This window comes from Buteo buteo, chromosome 21, assembly GCF_964188355.1.
Source record: "Buteo buteo chromosome 21, bButBut1.hap1.1, whole genome shotgun sequence".
NCBI classification, from domain to species: Eukaryota; Metazoa; Chordata; class Aves; order Accipitriformes; family Accipitridae; genus Buteo; species Buteo buteo.
In genome coordinates, this window is record NC_134191.1 from 24,843,639 (window position 1) to 24,870,149 (window position 26,511).

At 44.3% G+C, this 26,511-nt stretch overlaps 2 long non-coding RNA genes across 2 annotated transcripts; one reads left to right on the plus strand and one right to left on the minus strand.

Moving 5' to 3' along the window:
- Positions 1-1,075: 1,075 nt before the first annotated feature.
- LOC142042812 (uncharacterized) lies at positions 1,076-12,910 on the minus strand. Its single transcript, XR_012653864.1, has 2 exons — positions 12,819-12,910; positions 1,076-12,355 (listed from the first exon to the last, which is right to left on the minus strand). It is a non-coding gene; the product is annotated as an uncharacterized LOC142042812 (long non-coding RNA).
- Positions 12,911-13,116: 206 nt separating this feature from the next.
- On the plus strand, positions 13,117-17,506 carry LOC142042813 (uncharacterized). Its single transcript, XR_012653865.1, has 3 exons — positions 13,117-13,658; positions 14,658-14,756; positions 14,898-17,506. It is a non-coding gene; the product is annotated as an uncharacterized LOC142042813 (long non-coding RNA).
- The last annotated feature ends 9,005 nt before the right edge of the window (positions 17,507-26,511 follow it).

Below are 26,511 nucleotides of genomic sequence, written 5' to 3' on the forward strand. Positions count from 1 at the left end.
TTCAAACTACACCTCTCTTTCTCTTCCTTATCCCTCTTCATTATAGGGAGCTACTGCAGGAGGAGCCACTTACACACTAAAGATTCTAGATATGAATCAGGTTTCATATGCGACAGCATTTTGGGATACTGGGATTGATTTACTACTCCTTACTACTTTCACCTAGCAATTTATGGGTAGTTGTTGGGAGTACTGAGACTACAGATATCTCCAACAGTAATGTATTAAAGGGTGTATAAGGTAATGTATACAGGGAGTATTAAACTCCCTCACAGAACTGGGACTTGCAATTGCACAATTTGATCCTTCTCTCTGGTTTTATGCTGTGCTGGGTTTAACTGATCAGCTCAACATCATTTATATAGGAGAGTCTTAATGTCAAAGGAAGCATTTTTTCCAGTAACATTCTCCTATTTCGGAAAGGACATTTTCAGTCACCAAAAATACAGTCCTTCGTAGCATTATATGACTTGCAATAGCTTTATTTTGAAGATAGCTTTAATACAACAGGCCAAAATAGAACAGTGTCTTATCTTCCAAGGCATATAAGCCCTCTTCACTATAGTGGTTTTCACTGTCTGAAACAAACTAGTATAAAAATCAAATTCCAGTAAGACCATCTATGCAGCAAGAACAAATCAGATTTCTCGTGTTGCAACAAAACATACATTCCTACAAAACATACGTTGACATCTAATGCTTCCAGTAGCTCCTGTCATGATTCACCTTTACAGAACTACATCATTAAAAATACAACTAAGCTTGTTAGGTGAAATCCGCTTTCTTGACTAAATCTAACTATGTCATCTGCTGGATTCCTTAAAGCTCAGCAGAGGTCTGAAAGCCACACCATGCACTGATGCCTCTAGGCCTGAGGGACTTCAGTTGTCTTTTGGGAGTCTCAGCTGAAACCACCAATACTCAGCTGAACTTGTCACACTTGTCTGTTTTAACCAGTGTATCTGAGCTTTTCCTTCGGCTTTCTTCCCCCCCCGCCCCCCCCCCCCTTGCATATATCAGGTTCATAGTTTGTTTGGTAAAGCCAAAAGATGAACCACCTGTATGCACCTATTACTGAGTCCAGCCTGCTGGTTACTAAAAGAGAGAGCAAGAGCAGCTTTTCGGCATAAGGATGACATCGCATTTCAGATGACCACAATATTGGATCTAGCAATCAAGGCAAGGAATCTAAACATAACACAAAAGTTCTAGGTGCATGTTGCTAACATCTCTCTATATACATCTGCTAAAGGTTAATTTCCTTGCATCTTTTCTCAAAGGTTGGAAGGAGGCTGGATACAGAAGCACAAAGAAAATCTCATGGTTAAGAATGCAAATCCCCTAAGCAACCTGGGAAACCCCAGTAGAGAACACCCTTTTGAGGTAGGGTAAAACTCTACTGTATGTACCTATAGTGGCAGCTGTTCTCTAGGAGCTCTCTTATCTTCTGCATAGCACAAAATATAGGAAATAACAGCAGAAATTCTTGTCTGCCACAATCCTAGCTCACAACAAAAGGCACCACAGGGAAGAGAATTTTTAATGCATGAAGTTCATATACTGTGAACATGGCACAAGTGCCCAGAGTCTGCTTCAGAAGCATAAGAATGTTTGTTAGTAGTTTCTCTTACAGAAAAAGCCTAACAGGTCTCAGGTTTCACACTACCACGAAGAATTCAGAGCACACCTTCCTGCATGGAAGGGCACAGAACAGAAATAATTCTCCTGGGACATGGATCTGCGCTGAAGCTGTATTCTATTTTTGGAGCTCTACTGGAACACTTCCAAGACCACCATGACACAATTACTTCAATATGGGTGGTAAACATGTCTCTACTGTTACTGCAAACTTTTCTGCACTGTTTGCTGTGCATTCTTTAACCTCTGTTTCTCTATTGGAAGGATTCTTGCCATGTTGTCACCTCATCTTTGGACCCCCTCTCTGAATATACACGTGGAAATAACCAAACAAATCTTGTGCTTTGTTGAGCAGATACCATTTACTAGGTGGAGCCCACAGATAAGTCAAGGTAAGATATAACCTGATGAGATGAGACTGCTAAACCACAACATAATGCCTTTCTAGTTTAAGCCTTATCACTTAATCAAGCTGCTTCCAATTACAAGGAAATAAATGCCTGTACCTGTTATAGGTAAGACAGAATCAGTAGTAGAAAGATAGGGGTCAAGGGTTAGCATCCTTTGATAAAAGGAAGAACTAATTAACCATTTTAAAAAATTAACTGAGTAGTACTGCATTCCTCTATGAAGACATGATCCAAGGCCATATACAGTACTGCACATGAGGCTAGATTTGATGTGGCAGAACCAATACTCCAGTAGCTCTCTCCAGTATCTGCTTATCACAATGCACTGAAAGCATATGGAGACATTAATCCCAAAATTCAGGTACTTTTGCTTAAGAAACACTTAGGACTCTGAAGAGGGGCTCTGTTTTTAACACTTAAAAAAAAAATCTGGCTCTGATAATAATGTTGAGATGAATTCAGTCAGAGACTTAGAAATTAAAAGCTTCACCTACTTCTTGTTTTCTGAAGTACACTGTTAAAGAAACCCAGCAGAACTGCGAGCTACTATCAAGTGTTATAGTAACAGAAGGGCAGAAATAAGCACATCAAGCCCAAAACTTGCATATTACTCCAAACAACATAAAAGAGCTACTCATTTTCATCTAGGACCCAAGTTCTATTTACTTCTCTCACAAGAGGCTTTACAAATGCATCAGGTACAATGGGAATATCACAGTTGTAGTGGCTAGCACACATTATTTACATCTTTTATAAGCATACTCCTTATACTTACTTGTAAAATGTTAAGTATATTACAGCTTTTAATGTATTTTGTACTGCTAAAATCAGATTTATTGGTATGTTTCTCTGCCTAAATCTTACCTATTGATACCCTATCAGCTGCATTTATGCAAAAACCAAGGCACAGTTAAGACTAGTAGAGCCCACCTTCTTAAAGTCTAGATTTTTGTGCAGCAATTTAAACTTATGCTCAGAAACCAGCTCTAGAGTAAGCGGAGTTTGTGCACATTCATTAGCAATGGTATAAATAAGGATTCCCCTGCTCCCCCCAGTGAAGTCTCGTAGCAAAGCTCTTTAATAAAAGTCATAGTTAATGCTAGAATAATTTTTAGGTAACACTAGAATAATTGGTTAACACTAATTCTAGTTAACACTATAATTTCTGTAACATAGTCTTGACTTTATTTCAATAATGTGGGCACTGTTTTTCTGTAAAATTCACTTCCTTATTTTTGAGAAAGTAAAGTCCATTCACTGTAAGAGTTGCACAAAATGCTGTATTTTATTAACTAAATCAAACATGTAAAATGAAATTCATACAGGATGTTCAATATAAGCATACTTAACACGTTTAGGATTCTATCTTACTGTCAAAAGTTTAAACAGTGGCTGGTGTAGGCATAACATGTTAATGTTACAAGATGATCAGTTAAAATAAAAGTCCCTGTATCCCATAGTATAGGCTGTCCAGCTGAAGCCCTACCAGAAGTATTGCTGTAGTGTAGTGTAATTACATAAAAAATTATGGACTACTTTTTAACATACAATTCCATGAGACAAACCATGCAATCATCCATTTTAACCAGCTGAAAACTTCCCTCCTGCAAGACTGCATATAATCCATGATTGAGAGCTTGTTTTATTAGGAGTGCCTATACCTCTTGAGAAACCACCAGCTTTCAGGTGAGTTGCAAGCTGATCCTTCTGGGGAAGGACAACTTTTAGTTTTTCCACTTGAAATGCACAAAGCCAAAGGAAGATGTATTCTAGCTACGTGTTTTAAGTACCCACTATTAGTACCTCAACTGAACGTTAAGAAGCGCATACCACCTCCATCCTAATCGCAGGGAATTCAATCTTACTCTGGAGTTGCTTCCCAAACATAGCCTCTTACTTATCACAACCTAATGTCACCAAAATGGCAAGTGCACCCTCAAATGCAGCATTTCACCATACTGAAATCCAGCTAGCAGTACTATGCCCAAGTCTGGTGCAGATACACTGGTTTCATTAAGCCTCAATACACTTAGAAATACCTTCTCATTTCTCTTCAAGTACCAAAGCTGCAGAGGTTAGGATGGAGCCAAAATGGTCCTGGTGTCATAATAAAGCCCTAAGAAAGGCAGCAGGTTGTATAGTTACCTTCTTGCGAGCAAAATCCCTGCCCTAAAACTATGCAACCTACTACCTCTTCCTAGGAGCCCAATGCTTCCTTTTTGCAGTTGTTCTTCTTACTTAGCAGCTGCTCTGTGAAGTCAGTTTAGCTTACCAGCTGCTTTTGGTCTTCTGCCTTTTAAGCCTGGGCACATACTTCAAGTTTACACTGTTATCACTGCTTAGTAAGTGGTTAGCCAGTTTTAACGCTCCGGGCTTAAATATTCATGAATGGCTCCATTTCCACTCTGACCTACTATGCTAAACCTTCAGTCCCAAAAAGCATTTTCATGCTTTTCTTTGTTAGTACAGCAAGATGCTAGCTGGTCACGCTAGTGCAGAAGCAGTTAGACTGGGTACACCTAGGATGTCAGGAGGAAAAAGAATGCAGTAAGCTTAAAATGTCTTTTTATAAAACCAGTAACCACCTCAGAGAAAAATTACAGTTCTGGATCTTAGATGCTCAAACTTCCTAACTTGGCACACACCAAAAAAGGTGAGGGCTCAATTTTGGCCATTCAACGCTTTAATTTTATATTACATTGTTGAAGTCTCACATGCTAGAAGAGTTGGAGAAAAATAAGCAGACTTTATTAGTAAGTATAATTGTAAGTTTTCCTTCCAACTTTTACTAAGCAGTTGGAATCATGGAATTTTAATGTATTCTAGAAATTAGGGTCTCGAAACTGTTTAAGTCACAATGTACAAGTTTGAGCTACCTGTAGTTTTACATTCAAAACCAAATTGGTTTAGAATAATTTCCACTCTATGGAGTATTCCACTCCATATCTAGGAACATACGCATTTTCGATAGCCAGCCAGCACTGTGCCACTCACCTTGGAAGAAAAGTCATTTTAGTCAAATATATCATTTAGGGCTTGCACCATTCACACCAATTGTTAAACCTGCAAATTCTATCACCGAGAAATCTGATACTTTACAACCCTAAATTTATCTGACACATCTATTTTTACTTAATGCGGATATGAATGACTGCAAAGGACCGCAGTTTGTTTTACTCCTCAGGGAAGGCAATAGATTGTATAGTTATCTCCTGAACAGGGTAAAATAACTACCCTACAACTATACAATCTACTACCTCACTCTGACAGAGAAGCATATACTTCAGCAAAGAGCTTAAGCAGCTAACCATAGTTTCATTCTAAAGGATATTTGATACTTCAGTTAGCAATCCTAAACAACACAACTGGAATATCAGTAATTTGTATTTGATTACCCCACCATACACATATAGGAATCAATTAATTTTTTACTCCTTAGAGGAGAAAATTAATGTAGAATGATAACCTAGCTTTTCCAAGAATTAGAAAAATTTAAACATAATTACCCACAGGTGTTAGAGAAATATTTTCTCCTATAATAAGCACTACAACTACAGAAGTTCAGTAGAATCTGACATTGAGATTAAAATTTACGTCTCCATTGTTGATATTCTGCTGCTTTAGGAAAGACAGTAGATTGTATAGTTATCTCCCAGTTGTGGGTATGACCCTAAAACTATACAACCTACTACCTCATCCCACAGTGCAGGCATCTTCAGAGTTGATGTAGAAAGAGTGTCGCTTTAGTAAAGACAAGTTAGGCTAGTTGCAGACAACATTTACAGTGTAAAATACTGATCATAGAAAAAGAATTCCCCTTGCTCCCCCCTGTCATTCAATAAAGTTATTTTAAAGATAAGATTCCTTAATTTCAAAATTTTACCAATTGCTTGGGTCTTAATATATTTCATCATTAGACAGTTAGCAAGTTGTAGAAGTCACAGCAACTACAGTCATTAAACTTCTGTTAAAGTACTATTCGTGTTCCACAGATGTAACCTCTCATCTGAAATTAGAAGAAAAGTCTGTCAGAAACATCGTATGCAGACATAAATTTCTTCCTCTTTAGAACTTAAAAATAAAATCTAAGACCACAGCTATGCAGCCAACTTACATGGACCAGTTATGATTCCTGTATATTTATATACTTAAAATACTTATAATGCTGGAGAAATAAATAATATTACATATAGTGACCTTTTTCAGGTCTCCTAATGGTTAATATCTCAAAAGAAAATCACATACCATCAAAAGTAGTATTTTGTGCTTCTTCTGTCAGTCTTAAATTACATAAAGTCCTGCATGCAGGGATTCTTTTATTATAAACAAAACTCCTTAAGATTACGGCCTATACCCAGACATTTAATTGTTAGACTGCCTTACCAACAGGCCACTTAAAATATATGTTGTTTTCAGATCAGAAACAAGTGGGTTTCTCTAACTGCTCCTGACATAACTCTAAATCCAATTTCTACATTAACACAGCTCAACATGATCTTGAAGTCTTAGAATAGTGAAATCAAAATACTTGCCAGACAGATGTGTGACTTACAATCCCCTTCTTAGCAAGGGCATCTTGAGAACAGAGCTGGAGAGGAAAACTGATTGCTTTGTCTATGTAATTTATAAGACGATTTAAAATGTTTACAGAAATGCAGTTTTAAAACATTAAATACATGTTTTACTAGTACTTCATCTCAATTCTAAACTGAGGTTTTCAGACCACTCTTCAAACAAAGCCTTGATAGAACAAGAGCGCCCTAATGCATGTTAATATTCTTGCCAAAAAACACAACGCGTGATCCAATGCATTAATATACAAAGGGATGACGTTATTCCTTGAACAGAGAAAAAAATAAAAGTACTTTCCAACCCCCTCAACACTTTATGCCAGAATCCTTTATACAAATATTGATGAAAAATTTTGGTGAATCACGCTTAAAATCTTGCTTGTAATTGGTATAAATCTCATTATTTGCTTTTGCTAACTTAAAACACCTACCAGAACATATCCTTTAGCATGCACAGATGGACACAAGCAGTTGGTCCTAATGCCCAAAGCAGAAATAAATTAGAACAGTAGCACTGGGACAAAGTCAAACCATTATGAAGCACTGGCACACATTACATCCTTTTGAATTGGCTCAGGCAGATGTCCTGCTCTCAGGCAGATATCCAGTAGGGAAGCTGACAGTCCTTTCAGTTCCCTGTTCCTGCATCCAAACCTTCAACAGCTGAGCAGAATTCCTGTAAAACCCCCATTTCTCCATGAGAGTCTAGCTGCAGAGAGAGCCAACTTGGTATCTTCAGTTTGTTACTTACTGATTGATTCCATGAAGTTAATGAAGTCCCGGATGTTCAGTTTCAGAAGGAACTTTAAGATGAAGCTGAGGATTCTGTGATGTACTGAACATTTTTTAAGCCCTTTGAAAAACTGAGTCAGCGTTACCACACAAAGGTAAAATGTCAAAAAGGTAAAATGTATAAAATAGGTAAGACAACACTTCTGCATTTTCCTTTTTTAAAATTAAGCCTGAAGGACACAAGCATTGTAGTAAACCTAGAAAGCCATCTCTTGCATTTCACCACCTTTAAGCAAATTAGTTATAAACATAACCAACTTGAGACCTATCAAACAGCGTTTATTTTCATTTCCATTGACAGTAGGACTTCCCCATCAAGTTCTGTTCTTGGAAATTATACATCATTTTCTACTGCCACCACGGAATTTTCCTGCTCAGTCCTTGCAGCAACTCAATCCATAAGAATCCCTCTCCTTTCACCTTCAGGGTCATCTACCTGCATATTCTCTCCTTCAGCAGTAAACACTTAGACTATGATGAGACTTTAAGCTTTTAAGAAATAGATGGTTAATTTGCTTTCCTTGTTAAAAAGCTGCGTTCAAAGTGCTATTTTGCCAGTCACCATGTGTTTGTATTTCAAAACTCCCAAAGCAGTGAAAGAGAAGAAAATGACACTGTAATTGTGCAACTTTCACAAGGCACCAGCAAAGATGAACGCCTTCGCTGCCAAACACGACTCCGCTGAGGCTCCAGCCTGCGCACAGCTTTCACCACACGATGGAGCGCCAGGGTTTACACCACCAGCACTAACACCAACTCCTCACAGTTTTAGTCCCCCATTTCAGCAGCACCCCCCGCATCGGAGCCACACCTCCCGACTCCCACGGACTCTTGCGGCGAGCAAATTCCTACCACCTTCTCCAGCCACGCCTGCAGCACCTGCACATCCAGCATCCCAAACGACTACATGCAGACTTACAAGCTCCAGTTTGTGTGTTGCGTGCGGTTCTTGTCTGACTGGTGGGGATTGCACGGGGCGGAAAGGGAGCAGCGTGATTGATGCAAACTTAATTACCCTTCATATTGCTTCCCCTCACTTCACTCGACTACCCCTGCACTGTCTGTCATCACATGCGACATGCATACCGCATCACCTCTTTCCAAAGAGGCTCAGTAAAATTACACAGTTGCCGACACAGAAAATCTAGTACGAATTAGAATTTTTTCCTCTTCTATAGTCACAGTTTGGGATTGCACCTTCCTTTGTATTAATAAAGTGCTTATCCGGCTAGAGACTTGCTCCTCATTCAGGTCCAACAGAAGTGACAGTAGTAGAGTCTAAATAGGCTCCAGCGCTCTGAAGTATGCTTTTCGTGGTTTTCTTGAGCTACCTCTAAGTTTAAAACCTCCAAAATGATCCCAAACTGCACAGGGAAAAAAAGTCTCAAGAATCTACATGTTCTGGGTTCGTAGCACATAGTGGAACATAAGTGCTCTCCTCCAACCTGCGAAGGAGGAAAAAATAGCTCAAATGGTAGTTACAAGTTTTATCCATTACTCTGCTGAAGGAACAAAGCGTGTATTTGCGGAAATAACAGAAGTCCCGTTTCCCCTCAGTGCGATCCTTTCCTCTCCGTGTGATCCTAAAAGACCAATGCTTTATTCTCCCAGCTATTTTGTCCTCTTCGCAGCACAGAAGAAACCACCTAAAGCTGACTGAGTTTGTAGAAGGAATAGTTCCTACACAAACTGTGCTTTACTGACACCTACTCTACGCAGCGTGGAGATACACAGATACGTTAACTTGAGGTACACGATGCTGTAGGTACATCCTTCTGTGACAAGACCATTTGGCAATTGTAAATTTGTAAGCAGCTTGTTATCTGAAAAGACTCTTTTGCTCTAGTGCTCAAATTCAGCTTTAGAAGTTCAGCAGATAAAATTAAGCAGAACAGGAAAGTCAAAGTTGTAAGTTAAAAACCTGTGTGAAGATTAAGACTAAACAGATTAGCGGTTTGGGGGTTTTTTTTACTTTGGCCAAGCAAATTCACCTGCACTGAAAAACAGGCACTGACCAAGAAAGCAAAAAATTCTTTCATTGGAATGTAACGCTTGCCAGCTGAAGTGCAGGCACCTTTTTAAGAGTGCCCCCTGCTCATGCCCAAAAACTTAAAGTTTCATACCTCTATTTGGACATGCCAGTCCATTTAGCAGCAATACACTAGACTAAGCATAAATCACACCAGAATACTTGTTTGAACTGGCAAGTTTTACAAAGAGGAGAAAAGGAGAACAAGCAGTTTCAGCGCACAACACTGTACAAACTTATATACGTGCTTTAAGTCTAAGCACAAGCAGGACCAAAGTCCACGCACCTAGACAGGGACATGTATCTGCTACGGTATTTCTTGGGATTTTTCACACAAAATTGTAAGATTAGTACCACTGATTTTGACCAGTAATGTATTCATCTAGCGGATCAATCAGAAATGCCAAATTTTTCTTACAAAATCTATATCCCATTTACATTTAATCGCTTTAACACAAAGCATTCTGGTTTTACATAATTATAACATGAAGTATCACTGCTTTGCCACATTCTCAATTAGTCTGTTTGATAACCATGGAGTTACAGATGGAATATAAATATCCAGAAACCACGGCTTGAAAGAAATTAGAAGTCACTACGGCCCACTCATGCACTGAATGAAGCACAACTCTTCTGGAAAAGTACAAGTATGTGATCATAATGAATAATTTCTAATATGAACAAAGAACCAAAGTAATGCAAATCCTAGCACCTTGCTGTACACGTACTTGATTTTACAACATTAGTATTCAACCATCTGCGTGTAAGTGGTGCATGTGTTACATTACTGTGTATACATTACTGTACAATGATGGCAAAAATCTCAGTGAAGTTAGAAAATACCTCATAGTAAAGAAACAACTACACTAAGATGTTATCAGATTTTCGCCAAATCCTTTTGGAACACCCATCTGTCAGTACACTGGCAGAAGAAATACATATATGAACACATTTCAGTTTAGCTACAGCTTCAAGCGCTACAAAGGCCTCAGCACACTTCTCAAAGGAAGCCGTCGTTTTGGTTATTTGTTCCTGCTTCGAACACTAACGCATGCCTGCGTATAAATATACAGATGTATATATTTATTCACTTACTAGTAAGCGAACTAACTTCCTCTGCATGAAGTTTGTATGTTAATATGATAATTACACAAATTCAGAAAATAATGCAGTTACTGCATGAGAACGTCTTCCAGAATGCCATGTGATGTTATGAATTGGCAACATAATTAAACATCTATTGCCCTTTATAAGTCCTGGGAGCTTTTTATCATTTTGCAAATGGACCGATGTTTTCCGCTACTAACCACAGAGGAAAACACAGACGGCATTTACCAAAAGGGAAAGAAGGATACAGCTTGTTAGTAGTTGTAGAAAAACAAAGCAAGTGATTTGATGTTTTGCCTAAGCTTCCTTTTGCCAAGTCCCCAGTCGTCTTAGGCAAAATAACTACTTCCCAGAATGACCTACGTGAATTGAGGTTAAGCATTTGAGATATACAGAGTACACCTTGGTGAAAAGCTCAGTGACAAAAACCACAGTCAACACTTCTACATTAAAAATACCACAAGACAGCTATTTAGTAAGTCCCCTCTTCACAAAGCTGGCTATTACAGGGACAAAAAACCCAACAAACCCCTATTAAATCTGCCATCGCATGTTGACTACACTGGAAAGACTGCAGCAAGTTTCAACCACCACCGTTAACAGCTCCTGGGGTAAGTTCAGGCCATTTGACACCTGACCATTGCTGTGAACAGAACGCGTCAAATTGGACAACAGGAGCCACACCAGTCAATAACTGTTTTGGTGAACCCCCCGGCAGCTGGGAATGCTCACCTGCCTGAAGAATTAGGAAGAGGATGCCCAGACCCTTAAACACTGTTTAGTTAAATTAGAGAGATGTTACTGCTTTGGAAGGTACAGATTCATTTCCTTGAAAATTCTGTCGTGGATTAAATCTGACCCGTTGTTATGCCTAAGCATCATTCGGTATGGTTTCTACGTACGTGTTGAACGGAAGCAATTCTTCCGTGCCCGTGAAAGCTTGCGTTACACTCAGAAAACTACCTGCGCAAAGTAGCACCGTTAAAGAGGAGCACAGGCAAAGTAGAAACGGCAAATCTATCAACGAGGATTATCATAACCTTGAACATCAGGTTGAGTTTCCACTCCTGCAAAAAATACGTCATAAAACTAGGATGTAATAGAGTAACGTCCTTCTCCAAAACTGACTGCGCTGGGCCAGAAGAAAGTCTCCATAAGCACGTTATCGCTTGTCAGGGATGGATTCCACACTCTGCTAACGACAATACTGAAACATAACCCAAGCATTTAGTTTCGATCAGTACAGCGTATACCGGCGAGCGCCGAAGTTCAGCTTCGTGCGATCCCACCCCTTACCCCCCAGCCTGCTGACAGCGTGCTTAGTTGCCAAAGCAGGTGCATTTCACGAGGTATTTTCTTCAGCGTCCGCCTCCTCAGTTCTGAACTTCACTCTTCTTACGCCGCACCGCGTTCCGCCTGCCCATCCCGCCCCTAACGCCCTCCCCGCCTGCCCGCAGCTGCCTGCGGCCCTGCCCGCCGCCCCTACCTGCCTGCCCCGCCACAAGTTCCTCCGGCCACCGCTCCCCGCCGCAGGGCAGGGCCCGAGGCGCGGGCAGCCCCGGGGAAGGGCACGGCGGGCGACCCCCGGGCACGGCCCCCCCCAGGGTCCCCTCGCGGCCCCCCTACCGGGGGGGGGGGACACGGACGCGGCTCCCCCCGCGGCCAAGGTCTCCCCTGCCCACACACTTGATAGCGGAAGTGACGTACCCAGGCGCTGACGGAATCCGCAGCCTATCGCCGGCGGGCGGCGGGGCCAACCCACCACTCAGGAGCGCCCGGGGGCGGCACTTCCGAGCCTTCAAGTTAGTCTGGAGGAGAGAGGGGGGGGGAGGACGGGGGGGGTTGGGGGGGAAGGCCTCAATGAGAAGAAAAACGACAATAAACGCAGACACCGGCGGCGCCGGGGAGGCCCCGCCCGGCAGCGGCGGCCGCCCCCCCGCCTCTCGCCGGGGCCGAGCGGCCGCAGCCACCGCCTCCGCCCGCGGCCCGGGCCGCTCCCCCCGCCGGGGACAGCCCCCACCCCGCGGGGCGGCGGCGCCGAGCGGAGGGGCCGGGCCGAGGCCCCCGCGCTGGCCCGAGGAGAGGAGAAGACAGAAAAGAAGAAGAACGGAGAAGAGAGGGCCCGTCCGCCCCACCCGCCGCGCCGCCCCGCTCCCGCCCCGACCCCTGCACCCCGGGCCCCACCAGCCGTTTCCCGCGGGCTACCCCGAGCTCGCCGCTCGCCCTGGCTGCGCCCCGCGGGGACCGCGCCCGCCGCCGCTGCCCCGTTACCTGCCGCAGGGTGACCCGGAGCCGCGCCGGGACCCGGATGCAGTCGCCGCCGCTCCTGCCGCCGCTCGCCCCGCGGCACCACGGGACGGTGCGATGCGCCCCGCGCCGCCCGCCCCATTGGCCCCCGGGCGGAGGGGGCCACCCGTCTGTCATCCACCGCCGCTCACGCCTATTGGCTTTGGGGCCGTGCGGCACCGCCTGCACCTGGAGCTCTCTCTTTGGATTGGATGATGGGACGAAGGTCTCCGCCCCCCCTCCGCCATTTATTTCAGGCGTCTGGGGGGGGGGGGGTGGTAGGCTTGAAATGGCGCCCCCGGCGGCAGCGCTGCAGCCGTGGTCGGCGGAGCTGAGCGAGGCGCAGCCTCTCCGCACCGGTGTAGCAGGTGCCCAAAGGCCCGTGGCGTGGCCTCTCCTCCTCAGAAAGGGCCGGCCCGGCTGGCCGTTCCTTGCCAGGCCGGCGTGCGTGTCCTCCAGCCCGCGCTCGCTCGGGCGTCGGTTTGTAGTCTCGGGGCCAGCGGTGGCTCGGCTTTCCAGGACGGCCACTAGCCCTGGTTCTCGTTAGCACCGTTACCTGCCTTAGCGGCTTTGGACACCCTCTGGCCCGTGGCCGTTCCCCTCCTGGCTGCTGCTGTGTTGTTTCTCACAAGCTGCTTAGATGGAAGTCGGTCAGAAGATCTGAGACTAGGGATCACGCAAACCTCCTTCCGAACAGCAGCCACCCAGACTGTTGTGTGGTGCCAGGTAGTAGGACACCGGGCAAGTCACAGATGCCAGCGGCAGCCAGAGTAGGGTAACCAGCGTGGTCAGTGGCACTGTCTTCAGCAAGCTCTCCTGAAGGGGGTAAGGAGTAAAGGTTGCAGATCTGTAGGCTTTATGTATGTGCGGTTTCTCTCCGGAGCTCTCGTTAGCCTCTCGGCATTGCAGGAGTCTTTTTGTAGTCTATTGAAGTAGAGGGTTGAATGAGCAACACAACTGGAGTTTTAATTGCTTTGCTGATAGCATTCTCTGGTAGATGAGAATCTGGTTTACTTGGGGAGCAACCACGGAAGCACTTTCTCTTCCTTCATTCTTCCTTCATCCTTCCCTGCAAGTCCAGTGAGCTCTTGAAGTCAGGAGTTTGTCCTGTTCCTTGCTGGGAAGAAGGGGAGGAGTTGCTTTTCTACCAGCTGCCCCCCCTCTGCCCCCAGCCCTGTAAATGATTCCTGTTTTCAAGTTACTTTGCAGTTGGGTGAGATAAACCTCTAGGTTGCTGTCAACGCTCTATTGTGAATTGTGTATTTTTGGCAAAGTTTGTCTGTACTTTTCTCCCTGCCTTTGGGTTTTATCCTGTTCTACTTCAGAAGCAATCTGACTTGGAAGTCTCGTGTCAATGTGTTGTTACCTAATCGGAATACCTTTTCTGGTTCTATTCCTGATTGTTTGGGTTTTGTTGGTTTTTTTTAATGTGTTGGGAGTGCACAGGGCCTCGAAAGCCCATCAAAGTCTTTCTGAGGAGGAGAGGTGGTCCTTCAGCTTGTCAGTGTGGCTGCAATATCCGAGTCATTGGGACTAATACAAGCTCAGGGAGGGAAATGCTGTGTTCAAAAACAAACTTCAAACACAGATCTGTTTTCTGTGTCTCTTAATTTTCACAAGATCATTGGGATAGAGATACCTTAAAAAAATGTGGGAATGCACAGAGCGTTCTTGTCAGTCTTTCTCTGTGAGTAAGCTTTTCTGTCGTCATCTTTGGAGAAGTTTTAGAAATAATGGAAGTGTTGTGAGTTCTAAACAATTTCGCCAAAGTTTATGGAGTTTGATGAAGTTCTTCTGTGTGTGGTGTTGTGTCCTACTTCACAGGCACCGATTTGTATCACAAATGCGAAAAGGGAACATGGAGCCTTGTTCTCGGCGATGAGAGCAACGAACAGATTAAACGGTGACCCGACGCCTGTCTGGGTAAGGCAGATGAACAAACTAAATCATGATGTCTCAACAGCTAAAAGGGGAACCCAAATGCAGTTTTCCTCCTTGTGTAGGTAAAACTTTGTCAAATACGTTCAGCTGGCTGCTAACTTACTTTTTAATCTTTACTTTCAGGTGAAGTTTGACTCATTTTGTGATGAATACAGAAGCTACAGCCTGCCTTAGGGTGAGAAACTGTTGTCAGGTGTCTGCTGGGTACAACGAGGAGAAGTGCTCTGGTAGCTCCTGCACTCCCGCTGTAGGTCACAAGATGGGGTATGACTACCCGGAAAGATGACTGTCCAAGTAACACATTCAGCAGTGAAATACCATCTTATTGTTGTATTTTACTTAGGCACTATAATAATTCATGCTAGCACACAGACAGAATTTGCTAGAAGTAGTAGTTATTAAATGTTATTTTTCAGGAGTCCCATTCAGAAAGTTTGTAGGAGTCTATGGAAATTCAGGTACACATTTTTAGTAAGTTACAGGGTGTGCTGTCTATAGTGAGGACTGCTGGAGGGCTGGATTAGCTGGAGGAGTTGAATGCTGTAATCGGGAAGTCAATCCCAGCTATCCGATAAATGAGGAGGGATACAGAAGCTTTTTTCAAAATTGAAGCATACTATAGATGACACATTTCTTTTCAAAGCAGAAAATACTTACTGAGTGACCATGTTCTTTTGGGCCTGCACTTTGCCAGATGCACGCTGATTCATTGGTGGCTATTGTTCATTTTACCCATGATTGGGAAGTGACATTGGTTTTGGCTTAGAGAACAATTCCATCTTATGTCCAATCAGGCACCAGACAGCTGTTGACGTGACAAATTTTTCTTTGGAAAGTGAATTGTTTTATCACTTTTTGCCTAACTTAAGTCTTGTATTTTAATGAGAAATACCAGCCCATGTGTTTTACTGGAATGCACATAGCTGTAGATTAGCAGGCCATTTTCAATAGCACTAATTATTTTAAAAGCAGATCTAGCGACATTGAAACTGTGTCTTGAAATGTAATAACCTAAGAAGAGTCTTTGGTCTTGCAAAACAGTGCAAATAGTTCTCACCTTACTTTCTGTTTCTTTAGGACAGACAGGAATTGGAGAGTAAATACTTTTCCTCATCTAAGACTGGATCACAGTGTAGAAAACGCTGAAAAACACTGTGGGCAAATGCACTTGGTATGAGTACAGAAGAATATAATTCAGACGTATAAACCACTTGTTACGATAAATCTGTCAAGTGAAGTTCTTTGAAAAAGGGGTGATGTAGAAGGCCTGAGTTCTGACCCAAATTGGTAGATGCAGTAGACAGGTGGTACGTTGCCACTGGCTGCTGCAGATTTCCTCATACTGTACTTGAGCTTCGGTTGCACTGAGTGTAAAAGATCAGGAATGACAGTGAAGTTACTCTGAGCATTTGATTTGCTAAGGATTGCTTGACTGCAGCAGCAAGTGATTACAAGCTGTAACCTTAGCCATGTGAAGCTCAGGTTACCTCCTGAACACATTTGTTACAATTAAACAGCACCTGAACAGCACCTTAGGGCAGCACCTTGGCAGGTTCTAAGTGAGAAGCAAGAGATAAGGGTGATAAAATTTGTGGTTGGTCGCAGTTCTATTCTTTCTAACTGTGAAAATGTCAGTACACGTGCCTTTACAAATTATACAAAATCAGAAGATGGTCAAAATAGTAAAGATGAAAAAAGGATGAAAAGACCTGGCAACATTGGGACTGGAGGGAGTGTCTCAGCCTGGTGAATATGAAAGTGCATGGTCACATAGCACTGGAACTGCTGAAACCTGGATTCCTGTTTTCTCTTTGCTTCTGGATTTTCTGTTACCTAGTAATGTACAAGTGACAGCTGAAGCTTTTCTCACAATCAGGGCATTCATATTTCTCCACCATTTCCATGTGAATCCTGTAATGTCAAAAAAAAAAGTTCGAACTGATGTGGCACCCTCTTTTCACAACGACTGCTAACAAAACCGTCGTGAAGCTTGTGGTAATTTACTCTCTTTGCACTTAGTTAAACTGGCTTGAAAGTGGTTGGTGGGTTCAAAAGGAATGAGGGGAAGAAGGATGGACACATACACATACCTTGGAAACCAGACTAAAAGCATCAAATGGAATTTGGTATGAGGACTGTGTCTCCCACTTTTTGCATTAAGCATGTGCAAAAAAGACAGGTTGAGAACAGAGTTGCTGGTGCATGTTCTTTCAAAATCATCTTGAGAGTAGTTAGGACAGCAGGTTTGGGGTCAGTTTTGTGCAAAACAAGTTGGGGGTGCAATATCTGCTCTTTTTAGAATTGATTTTTGCATCCCAACAATATGCCTGTCATCCCACTTTCACATGGGGTCCCAAGGAGCTATGGGGAAATAACAGCTTTTGGCCCCAGTCTCATCTGTTACCATCATTAGCAATGTCTGTTTGCATGAGGAGGCTTGGAATTGAGTAGGGGGCATGCAGGGCTGATCCTGTAAGACTTCAGTGTCAGGGCTTTGATCACTGTTGCGTTAAAGAGTAAAGAAGTTTGGCAGAAAATAAACCCCCTTGCGTTCCAGCTTATCCTCAGATGTCAGAGGGGCTGGGGGCAGCTAGATTTAATTTCTGAGTGATGTCTAATCCAATGCTATAAGTCTGGTTGCGTTCAATATGTTGAACTATCATGATAATGGATGCGCTAATAGTATACTGTGCTCTTGGCTTAGCCATGTTCAATGCACTAGAATTACCAGAGTTAGGGAGCTTGGTTGTGTTAACAAACTATCACAACTAGATTAATGAGCAGCACAGTTTATTAAAGCGATAGTACAGGTTCTTTTGGATTGCCAGTGATAAATACACTGTCTGCAAAGCATGTGCAAATAATAATACAGTCAACTACAAGCACACTAAATTATGGAAAAACTCTTACAGAGATTTCTAAGTTTCCCAGGGAAACACTCAGTATGACTGAGGATTTGAATCTTACCCAATAGGTGTCCCTATGGGGGGGAAGAGAGGTTCAGCCTGATCCCAGAAGTCAGCGATGTCCTCCCGACTTGTCTATGATGGTGTCTTTCCTGACATTCCTCCTCTCTTAAGCCCTTTTATATTTTATTATTTTTCAGGTGGAGCTTGAGTGACTCTAGTCATATATACCTTTACTTTGATTGGTATAAAGATCTCTCACTTTGCTTTTAAAGGTACATACTAGAGAATATTGAGAGCACATGCTCAGTGAGGGGTGGTCCCACCTTGGAGGTGGGTAGCTTTTGGGGCGGAGGTGTGTTTTGGTATTATAATCAGCAAAGTTCATCCAGAGAACATGATTTAGTGTGTTACTACTCCAGAACTGGGGACTTAAGATACACCTCAGAAGTAAGACAATAGCATTGACAGAACCCCCATTATTTCACCTCCTTGCTTCAGTGGATTCAATGCAGGGACCTTCCATTCTTGTTCCAGTTGCCCATCCCTGCAGTGATATCACAGAGCCTGACCGCAGTGTCTCCACTCCACCCTCTGTGTTGTTTCTCACAGTCAGCATACCAAGCTCCCCTGGTGTTGCTAACATCTAAGGTTGCAGGTTATGTTGCTTACGGAATTATTATGGAACAGATTTTGTGTATATCCACCGCATTCCACCCTGGAGGTTTACCTTCCCTTAAGAGGGGGACATATCAATAAGTCACCTCTAGCAATCATTCCACAGACCACTACCCCCCTAGGCCTGATCTGAAATGGTATTTTAAAAGGCGTTCTACACATGGAATGTAATAATACCACAGAATCCTATGGATCTCTTCTCACACGGTACCAGGTGTACTATTTGGCATGTCCTGTGTTTGTTAGATTTCCAAAAAGGTAGTTGTGATACTACCAGGAGAATCAAAAGAAAACCAAGCTGATAACTTTTTAAGTTTTCCAAAGTTAAAATGTGCAGAAATTGAGCAGACATTACCCTGAAAAGCAGAAATGCTTTTGTATGAATTAGCAAAGCTATGTAGAGAAATGATGTAAGGAAAAAAGTGGTAGGTAGGCTCTGTACCTGTCAAAAATTCAAAAGGTGCACTCATGTGAATATGTTGTTGACTGTTCTGGAAAAATTACCAGGCAGATTACCAAATACATGAAGTGTTGTAGCCTAGCATTTATCATTATAAACTAAATCTAAATTATTTTGTAACTCCCTTAAATAAGCTATTAACCTCACCTTAGTACATAGGTTTATACGGAATTAAGTTGTGTGTGGCCGTGGTTTAAGGCTCAAATTTAGTGCTTAGGATGTGAATTACATTTCTCATAGAGAATATTCACAGCACATGCTGTACACAGGCTCCTTTTCTCCAACATCTCCAAATCCACCCTGGTTAGTTTGTGTTAGTCCATCCTAGGCTACTCTTTTAGTGCCAGCTTCCCAACAGTTTGTAATTTGTGGTGGTACAATAAAGCACGCAACAGAACATATATACTAAATGCCTCTCATTCTGTTTACCTTTCAAAGTGACTTTCAGTTGTTTGATGGAATACATAGGCAGCATATATGACTGGGAAAGTAAGGCTAAATGTCAGGAGAGTGCTTTAGCTTTTACAGATTTGCTGACAGGATAAATTAAATTTTCACTAATGCTAGTGTTTGTGTTAGTGCTGCAGTGGGGGGAGGGCTGATTTTCACGATTATCTTGCTTGATGTCATTTGGCATCTCAAATTGTTGCAGTGCTTCTTTGCAGAAGTGGCGATCAGGACTCTCACTTGAAAAAACAAAGGCAAGACATTCTGATTTATGTGTCTCAGGTATGTCAGTGGTACTTGGAAGCATCTCCTCATAGGCAGTAGAGAGATAATCCTTGAAATTAATTCCTCTGATGAGCTCTTCAAAATATTGTTGCATTGAAATTTTATGCTTTGGAGGATCTTGATACGAGGCTTTTCTTTCCAACACTTTTTCTATCTTTTCCTTGAATTTTTTGTCCTCCTGCAGAAATTGTACAGAGTTTTCATGCTGTTCCTGGAGGGTTTCCATTTGCTGATAAATCTCTCCAGAAGCTTCGACCTCATTTGCGATTACCTGCAGTTTCTCTAGCTTTGTAGAATAGTCATGGTGTAACTTGGATTGCAGTTCAGCCATTCGGTACCATATGCCCTTCAGCAAACCTATTCTGTGTCAATCATTACCTTGGTGTCTGTAGCACCAGCTGTTAGTGCTTTAATCAGCTTTTCAATTTCCTGTGTGAAATAAATTTATGAAAAGTTATGTATTGCATCATAAACTCCACAGGAAGAAGAAATGGAAAAGTAAAGGCTTCATCTTTGCTGTAAAATGGAAGTGACTCGTTAGCCCTGGGGTCCCCCAGGTGCCAGATTGGGCTCCAGCCTGGAAGGTGCCCACAGGAGGGGATCTTGCACTTGCCTCGAGACTGAAATCACTCACTCTTTAGCCTCATGAGCCGGGCACGCGGCTCCTCTGACTGGCGCCAGGGGTCTGGGGGGGCCCATGGCCGTGGCCAGCAACAGACAGCGACACCAGCCTCACCAACGCACGGTGCGGGAGGCAGCGCTGGGAGTCCGACCTGGCTGGTCGCACGGACTGGCGTGGGAGGCTCCGTTGGGTGAGGGAACACTTACTGCAGCGGGATCATCTGACCGTGGGCCTCCTCACATGGGATACCCAGGACAAGAGGGAAGCCATCAAGAACATCTCCAGGGACACAAGCCTGCCGAGCAAATGCACTGCAGGCACAACAAAGTTCCTTGCTAATTGGTGGGCCCAAATTGATGGGCCATCGCCAATTGGGGGTGCTGCAAAGTATCTCCACATCTGGGTGCTGAGCCTCCTGTTAAGGCACTCCCTGAGGGAGGGTTTTACTGCCTTGGCAGTAACAAAGTGGTGACCACCCCACAGCTTGGACAGCGTGTTGAAAGGCTGGCTGGAGCATTTGTAAGAGTTCGCTGTGCTGTGAAGGCTGTGGCTGCTCCTCGCAGGACAGTGAAGCAGAACACCCATTTACAGCCAAGGCCGTTCACGAGTACAGAGAGGGCAGTTCTGGGGGGGTACAACAGTAAGCACATGGCTTTTTAGACTAAAGGGTGGCTGGGCCTGTTGTCAGTTCTGAGGCCTTGACTTAGATCACAGTTACTATTGCCAACAAGGTATAAAAATACTGAGGGGGAGAGGGTTTTGCTGCTTCTCCCTGAGAAGCGTGGATGGTTTTTTTCCTGGCAGTGCTTGAGGAAGGGCTTCCTCTACGTGTGTGAGAGCTCTCCCGGTAAGAAGGGCCCGTGGGGCCGTAAGTTGGTGCAGCCGCTCCTTGAGGGGTGTTGCACGTGGCCTGGAAAGAGTGTTTGGAGAGCTGCTGGGTACCAGCCAAGAGGTCACCAGGCCCCTCTGCTGCTCACAAAATCGGTGCTGTAGATCGCAGGGGCGCAGGAGAGCACACAGGGGAACGATCCCCTGCTTGCCTTGCTATTACGTGCCATCCTGGGCTTCACACACAGGCACGGGACCTGAGGCTAGACTGACTTTTGGGCTGATGCAATCTTCCCGCTGGGAGAACAGAAGGACTGGAGTCTTTTCCCCCTCTCCCCCCTCATTTGTCACAGACTTGTTGACAGCATGCAACTTTAGACACCTGAGCTACTGACACCTGCTCCAGCCCCCTCATCATCTTTGTGGCCCTGCTCTGGACCCCCTCAAGCAGGTCCATGTCTTATGCTCTTTACCATGTACACCCCAGGAGATAAAAAGCAGGGAAGAACCTCAGCTAAAGTCAATCTGATAGAAAAGACCCAGACTGCCTCTGTGCAAAAGACCAAAGCAGAGAGGTGAAACTGGGGAGCACTCTCAGTCACCACTGAGCACAAGAGGGGATGGAAGATGTGGTTAGGCAAAGGGCTCTCTCTGAGTCCATTAAATGGGCAGCCAACTCCCGCTTTGCAGCAACTGGTCGGGTTTCCCTCGTGATTCGTGATTGTTCTCTGGGGTCTGCGTGAGGAGATGGAGCGACACCGTACAACATGGGAGCCAGCGCATGTCAGGGGTGTGAGCCCAGGGAGGTGCCCAAATCCATCAGGGCTGAACCTAGACTGCCAATCTGCAGGCAACTGGGGTCAGGGCTTGATCCTTGGGGCTGCTGCCCCCACTGCTCAGGCTCACTGTCTGGACCTGATGGCGGCAATTAGTGATTGCTACTTTGCAACATTCCTCATTGACACAGGAGCCCAACTATCAACGGTAGATAAGGACGCTTAACAAAGGACAGCCTCCACTTAGCAAGCAAATAGATTCTCTTGTAGGTGGCAATGGCAAATCGCTACCCACCCACTGGTCAGGGCTAAATTCATTCTATCTAATGGGCGGACAGTCTGGCCTTACTTCTGGGTCCCCATAATAGGTTAGGTGTGGGTGCATGGAATGGGTCAGTCGAGAGGGGCCTCGTGGGGAAAGCTGGCAATAGGGGCACCACACACTCCTCCCAACGGTTTACCTCCCATTAACGCATCCCTGACTGTGAACCCATTGCAAACAGGTCATTAGTAGGAGGTCCTGCCCCTTTATCCTACAAGTCACCTTCTGATGCCACCCAGGCTGTTCCTGAATTGATAGAAGAGCTGGAAGAACGGGGAAGAGTGGTCAAGGCTCCTTCCCGCTACAGTTCTCCTGCACGGCTGGTAGAGAAACCTCAGGGCAAGCAGTGACTAGCGGTAGGTTACAGAGCCCTGAACACCGCCACCAAACTGCTCACTGTGGCTGCTCCCGCTCTGATCAATAGTCCGTTGCCTCAACGAACAAGCCTTGCCATGACCGGCAACAGTAGATGGGAAGGACACGTTTTTTAGGCTCCCCGTACCCTGGGACAGATAGGGAGAGAGATGCTTTCACCTGGCAGGGACTGCCATTTACACTGACTGGCTTCCCACAGGGTTTGAAACATAGTCCTCCCATTGCTCCTGCTCCATTGGCTACAGAGCTGCAAACATTAACATTACCACAAGAGGTTACTGTCATGCAGTATGAAGCACTGGCACACGTCACATCCTTTTGAATTAGCTTAGGCAGAGGTCCTGCTCTCAGGCAGATATCCAGTAGGGAAGCTGACAGTCCTTTCAGTTCCCTGTTCCTGCATCCAAACCTTCAACAGCTGAGCAGAATTCCTGTAAAACCCCCATTTCTCCATGAGAGTCTAGCTGCAGAGAGAGCCAACTTGGTATCTTCAGTTTGTTACTTACTGATTGATTCCATGAAGTTAATGAAGTCCCGGATGTTCAGTTTCAGAAGGAACTTTAAGATGAAGCTGAGGATTCTGTGATGTACTGAACATTTTTTAAGCCCTTTGAAAAACTGAGTCAGCGTTACCACACAATAACCTTATGTCAAAAAGGTAAAATGTATAAAATAGGTAAGACAACACTTCTGCATTTTCCTTTTTTAAAATTAAGCCTGAAGGACACAAGCATTGTAGTAAACCTAGAAAGCCATCTCTTGCATTTCACCACCTTTAAGCAAATTAGTTATAAACATAACCAACTTGAGACCTATCAAACAGCGTTTATTTTCATTTCCATTGACAGTAGGACTTCCCCATCAAGTTCTGTTCTTGGAAATTATACATCATTTTCTACTGCCACCACGGAATTTTCCTGCTCAGTCCTTGCAGCAACTCAATCCATAAGAATCCCTCTCCTTTCACCTTCAGGGTCATCTACCTGCATATTCTCTCCTTCAGCAGTAAACACTTAGACTATGATGAGACTTTAAGCTTTTAAGAAATAGATGGTTAATTTGCTTTCCTTGTTAAAAAGCTGCGTTCAAAGTGCTATTTTGCCAGTCACCATGTGTTTGTATTTCAAAACTCCCAAAGCAGTGAAAGAGAAGAAAATGACACTGTAATTGTGCAACTTTCACAAGGCACCAGCAAAGATGAACGCCTTCGCTGCCAAACACGACTCCGCTGAGGCTCCAGCCTGCGCACAGCTTTCACCACACGATGGAGCGCCAGGGTTTACACCACCAGCACTAACACCAACTCCTCACAGTTTTAGCCCCCCATTTCAGCAGCACCCCCCGCATCGGAGCCACACTTCCCGACTCCCACGGACTCTTGCGGCGAGCAAATTCCTACCACCTTCTCCAGCCACGCCTGCAGCACCTGCACATCCAGCATCCCAAACGACTACATGCAGACTTACAAGCTCCAGTTTGTGTGTTGCGTGCGGTTCTTGTCTGACTGGTGGGGATTGCACGGGGCGGAAAGGGAGCAGCGTGATTGATGCAAACTTAATTACCCTTCATATTGCTTCCCCTCACTTCACTCGACTACCCCTGCACTGTCTGTCATCACATGCGACATGCATACCGCATCACCTCTTTCCAAAGAGGCTCAGTAAAATTACACAGTTGCCGACACAGAAAATCTAGTACGAATTAGAATTTTTTCCTCTTCTATAGTCACAGTTTGGGATTGCACCTTCCTTTGTATTAATAAAGTGCTTATCCGGCTAGAGACTTGCTCCTCATTCAGGTCCAACAGAAGTGACAGTAGTAGAGTCTAAATAGGCTCCAGCGCTCTGAAGTATGCTTTTCGTGGTTTTCTTGAGCTACCTCTAAGTTTAAAACCTCCAAAATGATCCCAAACTGCACAGGGAAAAAAAGTCTCAAGAATCTACATGTTCTGGGTTCGTAGCACATAGTGGAACATAAGTGCTCTCCTCCAACCTGCGAAGGAGGAAAAAATAGCTCAAATGGTAGTTACAAGTTTTATCCATTACTCTGCTGAAGGAACAAAGCGTGTATTTGCGGAAATAACAGAAGTCCCGTTTCCCCTCAGTGCGATCCTTTCCTCTCCGTGTGATCCTAAAAGACCAATGCTTTATTCTCCCAGCTATTTTGTCCTCTTCGCAGCACAGAAGAAACCACCTAAAGCTGACTGAGTTTGTAGAAGGAATAGTTCCTACACAAACTGTGCTTTACTGACACCTACTCTACGCAGCGTGGAGATACACAGATACGTTAACTTGAGGTACACGATGCTGTAGGTACATCCTTCTGTGACAAGACCATTTGGCAATTGTAAATTTGTAAGCAGCTTGTTATCTGAAAAGACTCTTTTGCTCTAGTGCTCAAATTCAGCTTTAGAAGTTCAGCAGATAAAATTAAGCAGAACAGGAAAGTCAAAGTTGTAAGTTAAAAACCTGTGTGAAGATTAAGACTAAACAGATTAGCGGTTTGGGGGTTTTTTTTACTTTGGCCAAGCAAATTCACCTGCACTGAAAAACAGGCACTGACCAAGAAAGCAAAAAATTCTTTCATTGGAATGTAACGCTTGCCAGCTGAAGTGCAGGCACCTTTTTAAGAGTGCCCCCTGCTCATGCCCAAAAACTTAAAGTTTCATACCTCTATTTGGACATGCCAGTCCATTTAGCAGCAATACACTAGACTAAGCATAAATCACACCAGAATACTTGTTTGAACTGGCAAGTTTTACAAAGAGGAGAAAAGGAGAACAAGCAGTTTCAGCGCACAACGCTGTATAAATTTATAGATGTGCTTTTACTCTTAAGCACGAGCAGGACCACAGTCCACGCACCTAGACAGGCGTACCTGTCTGCTACAGCCTCTTATCGTTTTGCAAACGGAGCGATGTTTTCTGCTACTAACCACAGAGGAAAACACAGACGGCATTTACCAAAAGGGAAAGGGAAAGAAGGATACAGCTTGTTAGTAGTTGTAGAAAAACAAAGCAAGTGATTTGATGTTTTGCCTAAGCTTCCTTTTGCCAAGTCCCCAGTCGTCTTAGGCAAAATAACTACTTCCCAGAATGACCTACGTGAATTGAGGTTAAGCATTTGAGATATACAGAGTACACCTTGGTGAAAAGCTCAGTGACAAAAACCACAGTCAACACTTCTACATTAAAAATACCACAAGACAGCTATTTAGTAAGTCCCCTCTTCACAAAGCTGGCTATTACAGGGACAAAAAACCCAACAAACCCCTATTAAATCTGCCATCGCATGTTGACTACACTGGAAAGACTGCAGCAAGTTTCAACCACCACCGTTAACAGCTCCTGGGGTAAGTTCAGGCCATTTGACACCTGACCATTGCTGTGAACAGAACGCGTCAAATTGGACAACAGGAGCCACACCAGTCAATAACTGTTTTGGTGAACCCCCCGGCAGCTGGGGATGCTCACCTGCCTGAAGAATTAGGAAGAGGATGCCCAGACCCTTAAACACTGTTTAGTTAAATTAGAGAGATGTTACTGCTTTGGAAGGCACAGATTCGTTTCCTTGAAAATTCTGTCGCGGATTAAATCTGACCCGTTGTTATGCCTAAGCATCATTCGGTATGGTTTCTACGTACGTGTTGAACGGAAGCAATTCTTCCGTGCCCGTGAAAGCTTGCGTTACACTCAGAAAACTACCTGCGCAAAGTAGCACCGTTAAAGAGGAGCACAGGCAAAGTAGAAACGGCAAATCTATCAACGGGGATCACCACACCGGTGCCATGTCGCCGCCCCGTTACCTGCCGCAGGGTGACCCGGAGCCGCGCCGGGACCCGGATGCAGTCGCCGCCGCTCCTGCCGCCGCTCGCCCCGCGGCACCCGCCCCGTTGGCCCCCAGGCGGAGGGGGCCACCCGTCTGTCATCCACCGCCGCTCACGCCCATTGGCTTTGGGGCCGTGCGGCACCGCCTGCGGCTGGGGCTCTCTCTTCGGATTGGATGATGGGACGAAGGTCTCCGCCCCCTCCGCCATTTA